We start from the raw sequence: 14,386 nt of genomic DNA, 5'->3' as shown, positions 1-14,386 counted from the left end.
TGACTGCTGTGACAGTAAGTCTAGAAGGTGCTGTATAAGTATTTGCCATGTATATATATTTGTAAAGAATTTAAAAAAAAACATTAAATGTGAAGTATAGTAAAACAGTTATGTTTTGCCACATGCATGCACATAAATATACCTATTTGACTCTCTATCATATATTTAACATAATTGCTTTATTTATTTATTTATTGGTATTATACCTGTGAGAAATATTTCAACAGGGTGAAAATTGTGTAAATGGTATAATATATGTAGAATTTACAAAGTTTATTCACTTAAGGCTATTGATTTTTAAAACTGATTCATGTATTTTCCTGATATTCTCAATGAAAATCACTGCAAATGTATTTTGTAAATTATAAAATCTTTAATGTGTTAACTTATAAGATTTAAGTAAGCCTAGATGTTCCTGCATCTAATAAGAATATAGGAGTTCTTGAAGACTTGGTGGAAGCTGAAGCGTGGTGTTCTTTGATGAGGAAGTAGTCATTAGATCTTGACTCTTTCATCTTTCAAACAACGAGAGAGAGAAATGCCCTCTAAATGTCGATTTCTCTACAGTCAACTTTCTAGAAAAAAATGTATGCTAATGCTCTTCCTCTTGCCTTTCTTTCCTATATTACTTTTCTAAAGTACGTACTTAGCTACTGTGAATCTCATCAGTATATTCCTTTTAACCTTCTGTGTTGTTAAAATCACAAAAGCCTCAAATTCTTATAAAATTTCAGTTTTCGTTAACTGTGGAAATTTACCTGACATTTTTCTATCCCTAAGCTTCTAATTTATAAGACCTTGCTTTTACAGTGGATTATTTTTACTATTTGGAAAAAAAAATACAGAAAAAAATGATCATATTACTTAATCAGCAAGATCACTGAAAAGAAATACTACATTTTGATATTAGTTTCTGTATTGGAAACAATGTTTTGAGTGAACTAATATTCCAGTAAAGTTATCTATGTAGCTTAAGAATTCTAAGGGAAAATGTCATTCCATACTCAAATGTCATCAGTGCTACCAAACACCATGAGGATTTACAATACATAACATTTATCAGCTGGTCTAATAGCAACAGCAGCACAGGTGATGAGCTGGCCAGTTTAATTTCATGGATCTCTCCTCCTTCCAGGAGGTCAGAGTGTATGAAATCTCCTCTGCTTCCCAACTTACGCCTTTTAATATCTTTCCTTATCTGTGTCTCTCTCTGACAGGAAAGGAAGAAATGTGACAGAAGAGTTAATCAGTCCATGAGTCATATGTGACAGACTAGAATTAAAGCTAAGAATAAATTATAGTAATTATAAAAACTCTGTATCCTTAAAAGCATACTAAGCCAAGACAATTAACATGCAAAATGTGGTAACCTCCTGCCAAGACAATTAACATGCAAAATCATGGTCATTAGGGCCAGCACTAAGGGCAGATGGTGTTAGAGAGAGGAATTGTTGCTCATGGTGTTAAAATGTGAAGGTGAGACAAGACAAAAGGGAATAAAACTGTCTATTTGGAGCAGAGACTGTCAGGCTAAGAATAAACAATGGAAGAGGCATAATATACTCTGGATAACACTCAGGCCCTGTTTGAATAGGACAGTAGCTGGTGTTTAAAGATGAGCTTGCTATCTCAAAGGTTTTACAAGACTTGAGACAGAGCAGAGGCAAATGGTATGCAAGCTACTTGAAAGCAAGAAGAACATTTCTCTGAATGACCGGCTAAAGAAAAGGGTCAAAGAGATGAAAGGGAGTATAAAATTGCATGCTGATGTAACATGTCTAGTTTTTTCTCTGGATTAAATTTGTCTAAGTACTGTACATGATATATTATTCAAATTGTCCCTTATTTGAATCTTATTTAATCTCTCTATTAATAAATTCTGGTTTTAATCATACCACTTGAATCACCGGGCTGCTCAGGGTATATTACATAGACTATTCCAAAGAGATGAAATAACATTTAATGTCTAGAGAGATATCACGAAGGGAGAGTATCTGTAACCATTAGTGATTTCCAGCTGACGAGATTAGTAGGTGTCTCCTGGAAGGCAAGGAGTCAAAGGCAAATGCCAAATGGCCACAGGCAGTAGTTCCCAACTTTGTCAGGTTAAAAGAACAAAAGAACAATCCATTGGCTATCAGATATCCTCTCCTTTTTTTTTTTTTTTTTTTTTTTTGGGTGGGGGGAGGGAATTATTTTCTTTGATAAATTTGAGAATAAGGTAGGAAATGAACAAATATTACATATTTACAAGCACAAAAAGAGTAGAATAAAGAAAGAGAGAGGGAAAGAAAAAAGAGAGAGAAGGAAAACGGCATTGGAGGGAAGGACAGGAAGCAAAGCTGAAGATGAGGCAACTTCTAACTTATATTAGAACTATTTAAATACTTACACAACACATTATCCTACCAAAGTGAATGTCCTTTCTCGCTTTATTATAAGTCTCTCTGAAGAAAAAAAAAATAATAAAATAAAATAATAAAAAAGTCTTGTAAAGGTAATAATATGTTATACACTTAAGAAAACTTCTCCAGAGTGTAATAAATCCAGGATCACTGACATGTTGAGTCTGTAATAGTTCTAGGCTTGTAAGAGATTGTCTTCTTCTTTCTCAAGGTTTGTCTTAACCTCTCCCCTGCCTATAGAGTTCTTCACGTGTGCATAAAGTACAGCTCCCACTAGGATAGTCCATGCATATCAGAATAGTGCTCTTTCCGTTCATATGAAGATCAAAAGGTACAAATCTTGTCCAATCTCACGCATGACAAGTCTCTATGAGTAGCTAGAAGCCTTCGACTCAAGGGGCATTTGTCAGACAGCTCTCTAGTTCTGGCCGTTTCTACGACTATTACTAATAGCTATGATACCTTGTAGTACTGCATACGTTCATGATTGTGTCTCACTGTTTTGTACAAAAAATCCTCACCAGCATGGTATTTCGTTTGTCACAAGCACCCATATCCTCAGTGAAGAGGAACCTGATCATAACATTTCTATCTAGCATTCCTCACTGTCTTCCTTGGCTCCCCCCAGCCCCGCACAAACATGGGTGCTCTTTCAGGCTGCTGGAAAATCTAAGCAGAGCCAAACACCATCTTCTGTTGAAACTCCGGAGGAGCTGATAAAGCGCAATTCCCTAGTCTCTCCTTGGGTAATTAGTAGACAATTTTTAGTGGTTAATATTTATCTCTCTGCAACCCCTTTGCAATCTAATTTCTGTGATCATCCCACATACCCCAGGTAGCCTGCTTCTAAAATATCTTTGCTCATTGTTTTCTGGCTGTACTTTCTGGTTTCTCTCTATGTCCTTACTGGTACTTCTAATTTTCTTCCACTGCTTGGATGTCACCAGAACGCTGTTTATTCTCTTTTTCCAGATCATTAACAGAGACACTAAGGAAGACAGAATCTAAGATGAGGCATTGCCTCCTAACTCAATACTTTCCTCTTTATCAGTGAGCTTTGTTTATGATCTTCTACACAATTTTCAATCAATATAACAATGTTTCTATGTATCAAAAGTGATTTGACTTAATTTTCCAGGTAAGATTTCCTTATTCACTACATCAAGTGCTTTACTAAAGTATTTCACATAAAGTACTTTTATATCATCTACTGATTTTGTAATTCTATTTTAAAAAGCAACTAAGTTTGTCTGGCAAAATTTAACCTTTAGGAGTAAAATGTTATCTACTTTTTATAGGCATAAAATACTTTTTAATATATCAAAACCTTGCTGCATAACAAGACTAGCTGTGCTTACCTCCAACAAGTTGTGAAGCAGGCTCACTGACAGAAAAAAAAAGGAGAGGGAAAAAAGATAGAAAGGAAAAAAGGAATATATCCTACTGCATAAGAAGAGGTGTGAGCAAGGCCAAAGGGACATCTCTACTAACATTTGCTGCTGACAGTAGCCAGAGAGAGGAAAGGATTCAATCATATTTGACATGTATGTCTCCTTTCCTGTGCCCTCTCCATCCCTGGCTTCATAATTGACATAATAAGTGGTTCACTCCTTTCCTATGGTGGTTCGCTGTGTTCCTGTGTCAGAAGCTGACAGACATTACTTTTGTGAATTTAACAGTTTTTGCACCTACCCAGCCATCTACCATTGACTATGTCATGCAGCATTAAATTTCACGGTAATTAGGCATTGTGCTACCTGTTGTTTGTGACAGTACTTTCTGAACTTGATCCCTTCATTTATGTTTCCTCATCTATTGTAAGAAACAGTGAAGTGTCTTTCCCTATTCACCTTTTCCATGTGACTCATACTGAGCACCCACCTACCATGCCTATCAAACTACTTGTCATTTTTCCAGGCTGAAGACTCACAAGCTTTTAATTTCTCCTTGCAGAAGCTAATCTGTGCTTCTTATCACCTCCACCTTGCCCAGTTCTTCTTCACATGGAATTTGCAGCTGCACATACAATTCAAGACACTGTGGCACTGTGCATTTAGCTGCTGCTATAGACATGTTTCCTATTTTATTATTTGTTTGTTTCTCAATTTCTAGCATTCTTTTTTGCACTTTTGATGGCTGCTGAGCATTGGTTTTGAGCATGAGCAACAGACAAATTTATTTCTCCCCAAATTCAAGATATCTTAGACTATAGCTGGAGTGATAATAGCTCATCTGAACATCATTTTTTCAGTATCACGAGGTTTATTTTTCCATTGTGTACTATTTACATTTATAAACAGTGAATTTCATCTTTCATTTTGTTTTGAGACAGATCTCCTACTTTCTTTAGCATTAAACAAGGACATTTTCTCAGCTTCTCTGCAGAGACTACTATTTCAAAGAATTCATCTAACTTTTCTTCTTTGACATTAACTTCTTTGATAAGTGTGGGCAGAAAAGTGAGGAAGAAATAAATGACCAAGCACTGAAAGCAAGTGTAAAGGAGGAAAAGAGGTAAGAAAAATAAACAAGAGAGATAGTAAAATGAGACAGGAATTAAAAATGGAGAAAAGGAGCCCATAAAATCTGGAACTACTTGGGCTGCTTGAATGGTAAACGTAACCATTTGTATATCAAGGTGGGAAAACGTGTATTGTCCTGCAGCTATCCCAAGTCCTTTGCCCTGCACATCCACAGTGGAGGCTTGGCATGTCCATTTGGGCTACGGGGCCTTGAATGGATAAAGTGTTCTGTTCCTGGGTGTCAGCTGCAAATGTTCTATCTCTTTCCTGCATGTTATACCTTCCTGATGGTGGGAGCATCCTTACATTCTGGATAAAAGTGTTTTCTGAGAGGTATGATATTTGTTTTCCTGTTTGCATGGAAGGGGAATGCCTGGAGGTAGAGAGTTTCTCATGCAGAGTGGTTGAGTCTGCTGAGTCACTGTCCTTTGGTGTGTGACAGACTTCCTACAAAAGGTTAGGGAAAGCTCTAGTCTCTCCTTTTCACCCCATTAAACAACTAAAATATCTGTCTATGTTATTAAACTGTTTCTGATGTAATTTATGAATTTTAAATAAGTCTTTACAATGAACTGCATTTATCCAGTTTTAAATGCATTGTATTTGGAATTAGTTATGATGCTAGACCTTTTTTTCTCTGTTTCATTAATGGCTAAACTGCTTAAATAAAGTTCAGAGTAAATATAACATCATTTTGTTCTGAATATGCCTTTTTAGGATGTTTACTTGGCATTTGCTAGATGAGCCCTCTAAATAACCTAATTCTAGGAAAAGCTTCATCAAAAGGTCATTTTCTAATGCTGAATAAGTCACCATGATTTTTTTCTGAAATTATCTCTTTTTCCCTTCGCAGACTGTTGATATGTAATGCCCCCAAACTGTTTTTGGCATCGTCTTGTGCTAGGGGTATTTGAAAGCAAGAGCTGGTATTTATCAGCAAACAGCAACCGGGAGGTGACAGTGGAGACGTGTCTTTGTGACAAATGGGTTCAACTGGACAAGAAGGTCCCTCTGCCCTGCAGCGAGTAGCTTTCTCCTGCGGCACTGCTGACGCGCAGGAGTAGTTTCAGCCGTACAAGCACAAGGTACAATCACTTACCCATTTCTTCCCTACGCAACTCTGAATTCTCTAATTTATATGGAGGCTGTGAGATATTTCTTGATATACCATAATCCTCTATATCATAATCAGATACACTCCTTACATGCTAATTGTGATTTACTACTGTAATATGCTTTCTCTTTTCCTACCCCTGCCCTCTCAGGGATTCTTCTACAACCTTTTCTGGGGGTATTTTATGCAAAAAGGCTATTCATACAGTTAATATTTTGTAAGTTAACATTATCACAAATCTTACATGTTCTATTCAGCTGTTAATCTTTTCCCTCTCCATTTCCTCAATGTCTTTCTCCCTCTTTTCTCCTTTACTCCATGTAAGCATTTTCTCACTTAAGGTTACTTAAACATGAGTGAAGAATTTCAGTGGAGTATCTCTGTCCTTAAACACTGTTAGGACCAAAACGAATTGGCAAGGAAGACTGTACAAGTGAAAAAGTAAACACACAATGAACTCTGATAATTGTGGTTGTTATAGTAGCAGTGATTTTCTATTACAATATGATTTTTATATGTGACTTTGCAGACCTAATTTACTTGAGATAAGCTTTTGGTGGTTGTGCTGATGAGTATTATGCAAAATACTGAGATGAGTGTAGTATAAAACACATCAGACAGAGAACAGGACAAGTCACTCTTTCAAAGTGCTTACTAAATAAACAGCAACAGAAGAGAATAGACTTTACATTAGCAGAGGATAATGTAATTTTTTCTCACTATTAGTTATATTCTCCTAATCCCAAGATAACCAGTGTTTACTTATTATTCTTCTTGATCTGCACCATCCTTCCACATTCTGACCCTTTCACTTAACTACTTCCTTTCATTGCCTGCTGTTAATGAAAAAGAGTTGGAGTTGTCCTTTGAAATATAGACAATTGAGAAAGTTACCTGAATTTTATTTCTAAAAATTCAACCAAAACAATATCTTCATCCCAACAAAATAGGATTGTTTTAATTGGACAATAGCATGTTAGTTTCTGTTGTAGCCATTTGACAAATTTTTAGTAGGCTATATGCTGTATTTTAAAATACATGCTGGTTTTCAAAACTAGTGGAAAGAAACTAATAAAAGTGGATGATGATTGATAATCCAATGTGTTTATGATAAATCTCTTATTTGGTTAAATTATTTCTCTTTTTTAGCCTCTTAATTTGCTTTGGAATTAATATTAGGTTTATTCAGCTATAGCAGATAAAGTGACTTTTTTCTTCTTTCTCTCTCTCTCTCTCTCTAGTACACATATATTTTGTCAATCTCAGCTGTGTCAGATCATATCCACCTCATTAAAATGTGTAATCTGTTTTACTTGGCTCTTTTCTGAAGTGAAAAAATGATCTAGAATTGCATAATCTTATCTGAATTAACAGCAATAGTTCCCAGTGTTTTATTATTTTTACATGGCTAAGATGACTTGCAATAGCAATAATCTTGACTTTAAAATCTCTCTCTGTTATTATTATACTTTTAAATTTATATTAATACTCCTAGTAGAAGAATATGGAACTAACTAAGGTAAAAGTACACAACATCATCACAGTGGCTGTGAATCATATCTGCAAAAGCAGCTGAGCTGAACTGACACCTCCAACATTAACATTGTATGAAAATGAACATACTGTACATCATCTTCCCATTTGGCCTGCATTAATGTAAATACATTGCATGAGTTCAAACTTCTTAATTCATTACAGGACACTAAATTTTCCCATATCTTTTTTTTGCCAGTTTGCTAAGGAGAAAGTTTTGTGTTTTTCAAAAGAACTAGGATAAGAAGGATGTGTTTGAATTAATTCCATTTGCAATGGAAATTAACTCCATCTGCAGTACTTGAAATAGAAGTGAAAAGTTCAATAGGGTATTTAGGAGGTAAAATAAATATATATGTATGTATAGTTTGAAATATAACAAATTCAGTTTTTGTCTTGATGACCCATCTTTGTCTCCAGCAGGGATGAGTATTTCATTATCTTCTTGTTCTCAGGGTAAAATTTAAGGTTGACTAGATTAGCAGGAGCTACTCACTTGTATCCAAGCAATCAAACAAGATGGATTTGTCACAAATAAATTGCTTCAAACCAATTTAATATCCTTCTCTGATCTCATGGACTGAAAAGAAGTGGTAGATGTCATGCTGCTTGACTGAACGAAAGCTACAGATATGACATTTTCAGAAACAAAAGAAACACAGTATAGATTAACCCTACTATAACTGGCTGAAAAGCCATACTTAGAGTAGCTACTAAGAATTTAGTTAGAAAATAAAGGAATATCCTGCCTGGGGTTCTGTAAGGATCTAGCCAAGGTCTGGTGCTGTCCAAAATATTCATTACTAATCTAGTTGATGGAGGAGAGTGTATTCTTATTGAATTTGCAGATGACAGGAAGAGCAGCGAGCACATTGGAAGATAAGAATGAGATCAAAATGATCTTGACAAGTAGAAGTATGGTCTGAAAAAAAGGATACACTTCAATGAATGTAGCAGCACTTAGGCAAGAGTTACCAAAATAATACAATATCAGGAACACATAAGGGACAAAGCCATTCTGCCTGTGCTTTTATATCTTATTGCATTTGTAATGTGAGTCAGCAATGTCTTGATGTTGTGAAAAATGCAAATACAATAAAATACATGGCATTATGTAATATGTATTATGTGTCCCTGGGACACATAAGCAGGAGTTCAGATTACCAAATACATTGAGTATTATGTTTTTTTCTCTGCATTTGTAAGTCCCCAGGGTATTCCTTCAGTTTTGAGAGCCACACAAGTAAGAGAAACAACAAGAATATTCTCAATCTAGAAAACATGAGGAAAACTTAAAAACTGTGCAACAATTTAGCTTAGAGAAATGTGGGCAAGGAAAAAGATTCCAGTTTTCAAAGATCTAAAAGGCTGTTGTAAAGAAAAGGAAATCTGCTCTCCCTGTCTACAGTATACGACAAAAAGGAACATGATGAGTAGAGATCTATGACAAAGAAGATTCAAATTAAATGATTAAATTCAGATTTAAATATTGGGCAAAACTTTATGGTAAGGAGGCTGCATAGGAGAAGCTATTGACTTTAATGATGTAATTATGGTCTGTCTAGACAAATAGTTTTTATTATCGGGTTATGAGGAGAATCTCAAAGACTTCCTCCTTTCACAAGACCATAGCCTCATTAATGAAAAGGCAGGTAGAACTCAAATCTTGTTCATTGTGTTAATCAGTAGTGGACCTAGTCAGGTTTAAGGGGATTTTTTTTGACTTTTGTTACTGGATAAGTTTTTTTTGTTCATTAATGGGAGGAATGTCTAGCAGTGGGTTCATTTTTTGAGAATTCACTGAACCCAGACCAAAAGCTCTCTGGATCCTTCTTTAATTTGTGAACTTAAAATAGGGAAACATGGAAGTTTTTTGGTTTCCTTTTTGTTTTGGGTTTTTTTTTTTTTTTTAATTTTTGGTTTTGTTTTTTTCCAAATCTCATTCAGGAAGTATATTCATTTATTGATTTATAAAATTATAATTTTTGAAATACTGGGCCATGAGTGTTACTGTGGCATCTAAAGAAAAGAAGCTTTGACAACAGTTACATTCTAAAGTTTACAAGTTTTTCATAGCTTGCCAAGAATTAGCCAGTTTATGGAATGCTTTACAGGTATGATAGTTATAATTCTCAAAATATGGCAGACTGGATTTTAGGTACTCTTTGATTTTTCTTACCAACTGCATTCTTTACTGGATTCTTTGCTGGACTGGAAAAAGAACAACTGAAAAATGAACAAATTTTCAAACTTTTCTAAAACTCATCAAGTGGCTTACAAGTCATATAATTTAAAATGTAAACATAAATGTTTAATTTGCCTTCCAATTTCTGAACATGTAAGCTATGCATAATTCAGAATTGAGAAACTAAGATTCCTACATAATTTCAGGCTTTGGAATTTCAAAATTTGTAAACTGTAGAGAAATTATCTATGTCATAGAAATATACTAGCAGGGCATGGAATTGTTTTGTTTGCTTTCAGTCGTGAGTAATCTAAGATACATACGTAGGGAATTTTAGCTCTCCAGCTCATCCAGCAAAATTTGAAATTTGGGGTATTTTCTTTACAGCCTGGTAATTCTTGCAATATATGATTCAATCACAATGATAATATATGATATGATATATGATATATATATCACATAATAAATATATGCCATCTGAAACTCCGTGGAAGTAAATGAAGTTTAATGTTTTCTTTTAATTGCCAATTTAACAGAAGTTTAGGAAAGATTCAAACAGGATTCGTCACAGTTATCCCAGAAAGAGCAGTCCAGAGAAAAGCCAAACTCCTTACAGCTCATGCTTGCTGAAAACGGAGACTGAAAACTGCAAAAACTCAAGGCACGTTACGATCAGCATTAAAAGAAATAAGACCAATGATTTTTATGTAGTATTTTCAAAGTAATTATTAGAAAAGGATCCTTCCTCAATTAAGTGTATTACTGTCCTAGAGTATTATAACTGATTTTGGCTGAAGCAGCTTTTCAAGTCCAAAGTTCAAGAGTGTCCTCAGAAGCACGGCTGACAGACTCTGCGAGACACTGAGAAGCCACAGTTCATCACAGAACATATCGCACTGATGTAATCTGTTGGGCAACAGGAGCCTATCCCAGCATTAGGATTTCCTCAGGGACAGGACAGGAGCCAACCACAACACTTTTATGGACAGCAATCCAAGCATTATTTTACTCTTCCATCTGTCTCTCTATATGCTTTACTTTTTCTTCCTTCAGTATATTTCTTGTTAAAAATACAAGGAGGAGGCAACAGAGTAGAAGGATAAGGGACTTTTCATTTTTTGGCTTTAGAATAGACAGGCATATAAAATCTTTTTTTAATATAAAATACAGAAGAGACTGTTCTAGCCCATATAAAATAAATATATACAAATAACTAAGAAAAGTCCACTGATAAAAACTTTTCAATTTGCAGTAGATTTTTTTCTCAAATTCCTAGGGGAGGAAAAAACAAAGAACATTTTTCCTCATCTCTTGTTGGCTTGTACTTTCCAGCTCATTGGCCAAATTTGGGGTAAGTTTACATGCAATTCTCATCAAATTTACTTAATACATCTCTAAGAATAAATCATAGTGTTTTGAATGTTACAAATCAGGATATAGGTCCATGCTTTTAATGAAAGGCATTGACTTAGCTGGTGTAGGATCAAGTCTCAATCAAGCCCTCTGCAAGCTAGCTGCAAGAGAACTGACATTATGAGTAGCACTTTATTGTTTCAAAAATCTTTTAAATATTGATGACATAAAACTTATGATTCACATTCATGATGAGGATGGCTGCTCAGTAGTGACAAAGGAAGGCAGAGTCTGGCCCTAATTATTTCTCCTTATACAAATATTGTCAGGATGATGATGGATAGTAATGTCACCTCTGATTTTCAACAATCTCTATTTCTTCTTCTAGAGCATTCATAGTGACACCATTGCTACGCATCCTTATGAATGAGATTCAAATATGGAAACAGGAGAGGCTCATTCTTTACTACTAAAAGAACAGAAGAAGAGATTTTTTCCCCCTTCTTAACCTTTGTGGTGTTCCACCATAGCCCTTTTTAACCACAAACAGTCTTTAATCCTGAAAACAGATAATGAATTAGCTTTTCCACTACTCTTTTACAACCCACAAGAGTTATAGATAGGGATGATATTTGCTAGGGTGAGGGTGGAATGTTAATTTATTTATTATATGCCTACTAGATGATCTAACTTCTTAGACTTCTTAGATGCTTCTCCATTTTTTAAAGTTTTTATTAGTTCTTTCTTCATCTCCAGGCACTCATGAAGTTTCAGTAGTATGTCCATTTTCTCCACAACAGCTGCAGAACTAACCAACTTTTCTGGAAAAAAAAGTGCTTGCTTGGCTATTAACTTTGCTGGCATGGTCAAGATTTACTGGAAACCTGAAGTATCTTCTGGGCTTTCAGAATTATTTTAGGAGTATTCTTAGCACAACATCTGAAGTTCCTTAGGGAAACATCCAAACTCACAGCTCAGCTGTTTAGCAGTACTGCTTCCTTATCTATTTCTGCAGTGCTGGGACTTCATTAGTACCAATCCCTTTCGTCTGTTGCTTTCATCATCCTACCATGTGTTAGGGGTGGAGAAAGCACTATTTTCTGTATTTTTAGTTTTCTTTTAATCATAGGCATTTTCTGCTGTTACTTAGTGTTTTCATTTCTTCTTCCTCTCTGATTTTCTACTTTCATTATGGAAAAGATAGCAGGTTTTCTAGCCTTTCTGAGGGATCTAGTTAAACAAATGCCACCAAATGGATGACATCAAATATATCCCTTAAAATCTGGTTTAACTGCATCTGACTAGTCCAGACTGACTGCACGCATTAATAATAGTAGCTCATTATGGTTATGTATTCACATGCTAAGGAAAAGAGGAACATTTCATCTTTACTTGGCTCAGCTGGCCTGTCCTCTTTGTCCTATAAGTTAATCTATAGAATCATTAACAGTGGTTATAACTATATGTATCATAGGTTTTTATTGTGGTCTGACAATATCTTTTTTTGGCTCATCTTCCGTCTATCCTTGGACAATATGGCTTAACTGTATTACTGGAAATAGTGCCACGCCATATACTAGAACTCTCTAAAGTATAAGATTTACCAATAACCTATAGAGTGCAGTTAAGGCCCTACATTATAATACTGTCCTGAGCAACTAAAGGAATTCTCATGTCACACACTGTGATGAACTGAAGTCTTTACATAATTTTTCTTGGAGCTAAAATGTGAGCCTGGCAGCCATCAACAACTATTAAATGCATTCCACACTTTCTTTGATGTAAACTGGGAATAATATAGGTGAAAACAAGTATAAAGGAGAAAAAAACAAGTAGAAATATTTTTTATTATCATGCCCATATAACTGTTAGGGAAAAAAAGAAAAAAAAAAGTAAAGGGACTGGTTTTTGGCCCCAAATATCATTAAATATTACACTTTACTGAAGAGTAGGTAATAATGTGATGAAAGATCACATGTTTAAATTCATGAACAAAGGATGAGAGACTCATCCTCTACATTCCTCCCAATGGAGGCTTAATAACCTGCTTCTGCAAGAACATTATACAAAAGAAACAGCTCAAATGTATTTGGAAGAAAACACAATGGAGGAAATGTCTCTCTTGTTGTTAGGAGGAACTATGAAACCCATACTGAAAAGCTATATAATATTGTATTCAAATCACAAGAGGAAAGAAAATGACAAAACAAAGTAAATTAGAAAAGAAACTAAAACCAGAAACCCAGAGGTACTTTACAAACTCTTCCAGAAAAAAACAGGAGAAAAGGCTCTAAATCACAATGACTGTTCAACACACAGCAAAGGAAAAAAAAAAAACGCTTACACTTTTATACCTAAAACAAAATATATACTGTTTTTCAACCATACTGTTTTTCAATGAATGATGAAGAATAGTTTGGAAAAACATTTGACTCATCCGACATCTTCAGCCTAGTTATTGCTATGTACCTTAGAATACAAGCAGTGCAACCACAATTACTAAATTTCAGGAAATAATGAAAGAATGCTGCAATTTCTGGGAGAGAGTTGATGCAATTAAATACAATCCAGAGAAGTTCATGAGGGCTGGGCCAAACATTTTACAGCTGTTGATCCTTCCAAAACCTGAGATGTTTAAACCCCAATGTAGCCATAAGAGTCTGAGCCAGGCATTAAAAACACTAAATGGTGAAAGGCTTAGGATCTGCCTGGATTTAGTAAAAATATTCATAAAGCTTCATTTAGTCTTTCCTTCAGAGCAAATGTAAAGGTGATTTTGTAGATAAGCTATTAATTTCCAGCTGATACGTTTTCCATGCAGTAAGAGCAAAATATACATTTTCAGTCTTTGTGACTTTTATTTTAAGTGAAGTAAATCTACAAGGAACAAGTATGAATTTCTCTATGGTAGAGAGTTGAAAAAGAGAGGAAAACATATGATAGCTCTAATTGCTTACTTTAAAGGATTCCCAAATTACCCTTTAAAAAAAAACAAAAAAAACAACAAAAAAAAACAACAAAAAAAAAAAAAAAACAAGCAGGAGGGGGTCAGGTTTCTGTAGTTGAAATGATGCATAATCTATTTATCTCCAGGAAAGGGACAGAGGGAAGATACAGAATCCCCCCTACGGATCTACAGATGGGAGATGTCCCCAGTCTTCCACTGCATGCACAGTTTCTCACCCTCCCCTTAAGAACCTTTCACAGGATACACCATCACCCTCACAGATCTCTTCCCCACAGTTTCCAGACCTCTGCCTACTGTTCTTCACCA

The 14,386-nt window shown here is 35.1% G+C and overlaps 1 long non-coding RNA gene across 1 annotated transcript in view; it reads right to left on the bottom strand.

Annotated features, from left to right (window-relative positions):
* Positions 1-14,386, bottom strand: part of LOC134136483 (uncharacterized) — an 89,282-nt gene that overhangs the window by 56,366 nt on the left and 18,530 nt on the right. The window lies entirely within an intron of this gene.

The sequence above is a fragment of the Rhea pennata genome, chromosome 2, assembly GCF_028389875.1.
Source record: "Rhea pennata isolate bPtePen1 chromosome 2, bPtePen1.pri, whole genome shotgun sequence".
In the NCBI taxonomy this organism is placed as follows: Eukaryota; Metazoa; Chordata; class Aves; order Rheiformes; family Rheidae; genus Rhea; species Rhea pennata.
The sequence above is the reverse complement of the archived record's forward strand: the minus strand, read 5'-3'. Positions and strand labels throughout refer to the sequence as shown.